General features: G+C 40.8%; 1 protein-coding gene across 1 annotated transcript in view; it reads right to left on the reverse strand.

Annotated features, from left to right (window-relative positions):
- LOC112152610 (contactin-1a) overlaps positions 1-3,679 on the reverse strand; it is an 80,150-nt gene extending 76,471 nt beyond the window's left edge. Inside the window, exon 1 of the mRNA XM_036212290.1 lies at positions 3,377-3,679. The gene's annotated coding sequence lies outside the window, so the exon portion shown is untranslated. The remainder of the gene's footprint in view (positions 1-3,376) is intronic.
- Positions 3,680-6,307: the final 2,628 nt, after the last annotated feature.

Here is a 6,307-nt window from a genome sequence, read left to right on the forward strand (position 1 = left end):
CAGACATTTCTCCAGATGAACATCTTAATGCATTAGATGGATGTCTTCATTACAGAAATACATTTCTCTGCCTGTAGAGTTTAAGAGTTTGAAAAAGATTTAGAAAAGGTTTTTTTTTCTTAAAAAAGTAAAATCAACAGGTGATGGGTGAGATTGTCTAGTGCAGGTATCAGTGCACATACAGTGAGCCATTCTCACTGGAGACACTAAAGCTACTGACGACACACAAGGACTGCATTTTTTCTACTTCAGACCTGACTGAACAGAGGGGAGAGTTGTCTCCGTGGATGTTCTGCTTCTCCGTCGTACCATAAGTGCATCTCACTATTGATTGCTACTGTGTAAATTGCTGAGCAATCTAGTTGAAGCATCAGCACTGCTTCTTTTTTTTTTTTTTTTTTTTCGGGGGGACACAAAGAGGCCTTTTCTCAGACAATGAAGTGCAATAATGACTCGTGTTTCTTCATCTGCTATTAGCTGGCTTAGCGACTCTCCCCCTAATAAAGGGAACCCATTTACAGGTTGTGCTCCCATTAAGATTCCGCTTGACGGGGAGACAAACTGGCAAAAGTTGCGTCTCCGCTGCCAGATGCAACTGTTAATTCAGTGGGAGCGGCTTTGGCAGGCTAACGTTACAATCGATGTCTGAGAATTATTGACCTATTACAAGGATATCTGTAAATAAATCTAATCTCCAACAAGCACTTTGCTGTAATTCTTGCTATCTTGGGTGGCAAACATCCAGAACTCGATGCTTGAAGCTGCAGCTGGAAGAGCAAACTAGATTAGGGTCCAAATATCTTTCAATCTTCGTCTGTGTTGGATTTTAGGAAACATCTGATTAAAGTTAAAGGGTCAATGCCATGAAAAATCAACAATTTGAGCTTTTAAGTGTTTTTTAATGTTTATTCCTCAATATAAACAACCCCAAAGGGGTAATTTGATACGTTCACGCATTTCTGAGCATTCCTCTAAAAACCTGCACTCTCAACAAGAGCAGTCACACAATTTTTCTAGTGGCTTCCGCTAGCGTTGAATCCTGCTAGCTACGGAAGCTGCTAGCTAGGGAAGCCGCTAGCAGCTGCCACAAGCTAAGGAAGCTGATAGCTACGGAAGCCTTTAGCAGCTTTCACTAGCTTAGGAAGCTGCTAGCAATGGAAATCTTTAGCGGCTTCCACTAGATTAGGAAGCTGCTAGCAACAGAAGCCTTTAGCGGCTTCCACTAGCTTAGGAAGCTGCTAGCTAGGGAAGCTGCTATCTATTAAGGCCGGTAGGGACTTCCACTAGCCTCAGAACCTGCTAGCTTCCAAAGCTAGCAGTGATCAACTAGCTTCACGCTCTCCCCCGGCTCATGAGCAGTCGTACAGACTCTGGTTGTTTATGCAAACAAACAAACAAGCAAAACAGGGATTTTATTAATCATCTTCCAGTCATCATTTGATCTTCCTGCTTTGAATAAAGAAATATTCAGAAACACAATCTTAATTTTCTCAAATATGTCCTCCATTGTGAGAAAAATGCCACAGGGACAGGTTAAAAACAACACTTCCTTAGAGTGGGTCTTTAAACGACAGTGAAACTGAAATTTATTTATCTTACATTTGAAGACTGATTTAGTGCAAAACCTAAAATCTTTTAACCAAGTAACAAAAGGTCCACTTTGAACACAGCAGCAACACAGTAAATTCAAGTCACTTAGCATTAAAGAGGGGGGCTGACCTCAGGGGGCACGCAGGCCACGAAATGCATTTGCAGATGTCAGGCTTACAAGATTTATGCAGCACTTTGTGTGGCACGTGCCTAAAGAAATCCCCTCGACACTTTGTGCCAAATTACAACTTTGATTCATGCAGCGCTCCAAAGACAAACGGTGCCACAGCTGCACTAACGCGAAAATGAGGACAAAACGGTAAAAAAAAGATCCCAAAGGTGGTTTCTCTGACAAGTTCACAGAAAGCATAATGTTTTTTAATGAAATGAAACCTTTTATTATTACTTCAAGGTCATTCCTCTCTAAAGATTAAAAAGTAGGTTTTTTTTCATGTTAGGCTGTGCAAACCCAACAACCAAGAGTTTATTTGCTCCTCCCCAAAATCAAGACTTTAAGCAAACAGAAAGGCAACAACTTGCTTAACATGACGGATAAATACTATCAATATAATGAGTGCAAATGGCATTTTCTGTGCTGCAAACATCACTTATGCATTCATTCCACCTGCTGTGTCTCTGATTGCAGTGCAGATGTGAGTCAACATCCACCTAACAGTCAACAGTGAGAGTGCTTTTCGCCTCATCAATCTCTCCTTTTACCTTTTAAGCAATCGATAGAGAACTTAGAGTGCTGTGGAGCTAAGGAAGCTAAGTTTGGGAAAAAAGGTTTTAGAAGTGTGTCCAAAAAGCTTTGGCATTTGCATGACTTGAACTTTCACAATGAGGATAGAATCTAAACTTCCACAAGTTCCTTAAGATGTAAAGTATGAAAATTCCAACTTTTAAGGTCTTATTTCGTCTTTTGTTAAGTAAAAGTGGAAGTTGTATCATCAAATTTGTTAAAACTTGTCTTTTGTTATAAATATGTTTTCATTTGACATAAATATAGCACCCCTGCAATTAAAATACCAACTATTATTGAGTAAAATAAGCAAAAATTATCTTTAAATCTAATTTTGCAAAAGTAATACCAGTAAAGCTGAATGAATGGAATAGATTTGCCCCCTTAAAGAGAGAGTGGAGAGTCAGGACGCGCCCATGGCAGCACCTCTCCAGCACCGCACACCCCGCCAAGCGCGCAATGATCCACCCCAAATCTTTTCCTTCAACCTGCTGATCAAGACCAGAACCCTCAACAGTTGAGGTTCCTGCTCAGGAACATGTGCTTCAGTCCCCCCTTGGATTAAAATGTTTACGGCGCCTCCTGATTTAGTCCATGCGCCTTCCTCCAGGCTGCGTGGCCTCTGGCGGCTTTCCATGCAACCACCAATATCTTAAACTTGAAAATGCACTGACGAATATGAACATATGACATGTATGATTGCATATTTGCGCAGCGGGAGGGAAGAGTCTGAGGCGCGCATCCCTGCAGAGCCAGGAAGGAGAAATGTTGCACAACCTCCGCGCATTTTGTGGAGCAAAATCGCACAACAAATGTATTTTTTCTCTGTGTCTTCCAGCACAAATGCTCCACCAATCCTGCATTGCGGAAACTCCATCCCGGCCCCGCATCCCGGTTAGCCGGTTGTAAACAACCCTGATCTCCCTCCCCTACTGCCTGTCAAAATACAGCCCTGCTCCTGGCTGCGGGAGAAGGAAAATATATGAAATGAAAAATAGAAAACAGTCCGGTGTCCTTGCGCCCCGCTCCTCCTGTCGTCCTTACCTCAGGTGTGCCGGTGCGTGCCGATGGCGGATGCTCCGCGTGTCTTTTCCACGACGCTTCACACCTGCTCAGCACCGCATCTCCGGGCGCTCAAGAGCAGGCAAGGAAGCTGACGGAGCCGCGCTCCCATCCCCGTGGATTGGCTGAGGGGGTGACGGAGGTTGACTCTAGGGGGCGCTGGACCTGCTGGATGCTGAGTGATAACTCCTTTTTTTAACTTCTTATTTCTCCTTTTTACACTTGTTTATGACTCATTCTGTATTCTATGATTATAAGTCAAAAGCTTTTTTATGCTTTTATGTCTGTTTAAATCTCACAATCCTCCTGGATTTCTGCAAAAATCTGCTGCTTGTCTGTTTCATAAGACCTCATCATGCATGCAAAAAGCCACATTTGACATTTAAATGCAAATAACAGCATGTGCAAACTGCATATCGGGATAATTCTTGCAGAAATGTGACTGTAATCGTGAGGTACAGCTCTGGTTTCATTAAAAAGAGTCCTCCTCATCATGTGGAGGCTAAATCCTGGCCCCTAACTGCTGTGCCTCCGACATCTACTTTAAGCTGAACGAAGAAAAAACTCCTCATAGCCCAAATTCAGTGATTATGTGTTGTCATAAAGGCTGAAGATTATAAAAAAAGCTGTGGAAAATTGTATTTTTTTCCCCCATGAATCGATAATATTGTTTTTATGCACTTTTTATGCAATATTTAAAAACACATATGCTTAAAAATGACTGCATTGTCTCCAAACTGTGTTTCAGTAATTCATCTTCCTCTGACAGAAGTTTTTTTTCCCCTACTGCTGCTATTTCTGAATGACCTCACTGATCCCTTCAGTCCCCGAGCGACTTTTTACCTTCACTGTCTGTCCAATAATTGGCTCTTTTGAGGCCATTACATCAAGAAGTCTGTCAGGATTTTGATTACATTTAATAATTATGTCCATTTGGTTAAAACAAAGTATTTATTGTATACATGTTTTAAAGACCCACCTCGATAAAAATTGTGTTTTAAGATGTTCTTTTCCTGATGATGGAGGACAGATATGAAGAAAATTAAGATTAAAGATACATTTCTGGATATTGCTTTACTCAATTTTTTTTTATTCAGTAACAGACGCAAAAATGTTGTTGAAATAAGCTTATAGATGTGACGTAGAAGCTACCACAGTCCTGCTCCATCCATTCCAATGCATCCACTTACAGACAAATAGATCCACGTCTTTGATTTCCTCGTCTGGATAGCTCCAATATTTGTTGCTATTTTTGTTGCAGCGGTATTGTTGGGTTTATGGTCCTGAGGGCTGTAAGCTAGTGGAAGAGAGAGTAAACAGATGGGTGTCGGGTAGGAGGGAGGTTTCAACTTAAAAGTAAATTTCTAATGAACTACTGTTATAAAAACGTCATACAAGATGCTTTTAAGATGATCGGAGTGGGACTTTAAACTTAGCCTAAAAAAATAAAAGCCTGCTAATAATTACATTGTAAAAAATTATTTATCTCAGCTAAATGTTTATATATTTCATTATATTCTGGACATTTTGGTTTTAAGTAGTTTTGAGATGTCTTTTATTGTGAAAAATCTCCTTCTTCGTGTTAATAAACCCCAAGAAGAAAGTCTGCTTGGAAACCATTTGAGACCAAGATATCAAAGGGCACCAGAACTAATTTCCACATCGTGTGCATGTGTCAGTCCAAACATGAGGGCGTCTCAGTCCCCGGGGATAAGATTTAGATCTTGGGTGTAAACAGCCAAACAATAATCAGTCGCGGTGGAGCCCATAAATAATGCAGGATAACGAAAAGAAAAAGAAGCTAGGTGGAATTAATTGAAAAATTCAGTCTCCCTGGAATTTTATTTATTTATTTTTTTTTGAGTAAAAGGGTGTGAGGGGCAACATATGAAAGAAGATGCAACCTTTTGTTGAGCTGACTGTCCCCACATTCATCAGAAAAGATACTTTATTCTAGAGAGAATCCATTAAAAGAAAATGAAAACTTTATCCCTGGTCAAGAGGGATGTACCAAAAAAAAAAAAAAAACATGACACTACAGAAAATCTCAGAGATGAAGGGATTTAGTAACTGAGAAAAAACTCTCCCAAAAGAATACTATTTAGTGTGTGTGATATTTAAGCTTCCGATGCATTCAAGTCCTCAGAAAAAAAAATAAAAAGCAGACTTTTGTTTTTTTGTCGCAGCACGGCACAGCAAATAGAGCCACATCCTGCTGCTGAAGCACAGCTCCGTCTCTGGGGTGGATGAGAGGAGCGACAAACACCCCGCTGTCTGGAGGAAAGAATAGATAGCTGTCATGTATCCGCCTGGCATGAGGAGCAGGAGGAGGGACGGGGAGGTATTAAGGAGGGAGAAAATGTGATTTGGCCCTGCATGGCAATCTTCCCCCCTTCTGATGTATAACCCCCCACGACCACGAAGCTAAGAGACGTTATAGGGGTTACAGGAAAGGCTGTTATGATGGCGGTGCCTCGATGAAGATGGGGGAAGGGTTCATGTTACACTACATTCTGGAACAACAGTAACAAAAAAACAACAAAAAGAGGAATCGGATAGCTTCTTTAGTCTTCAAAAGCCAGCATTCAGCTTCAAACGGGCTGGAGATGTGTTGTGTACCTGTGTGTGTTTTTGTCTGTGAGTATTCTTCAGCCATATGGAAATGTCACTGAAACATCACTAACAATTACGCACTCGGAGCATCAGGATAGGTCAAATTTACATAAAGAGGCTCGACTTTGTCCAACCCAGGAATAGAGTAATAAAGAGATGATATTTGTTCTGACCCTGTACTTTATATGGTTGGTGTTGCAGTAAAGAACTGCACTTGTAAATACACAGTGTATCTTAAAGGTGTTTCGTACATTCAAATAACTCAACAATTCAAATATTATAATGATTAACTCTGTTACA

Source organism: Oryzias melastigma, linkage group LG6 (genome assembly GCF_002922805.2).
Source record: "Oryzias melastigma strain HK-1 linkage group LG6, ASM292280v2, whole genome shotgun sequence".
Taxonomy (NCBI): Eukaryota; Metazoa; Chordata; class Actinopteri; order Beloniformes; family Adrianichthyidae; genus Oryzias; species Oryzias melastigma.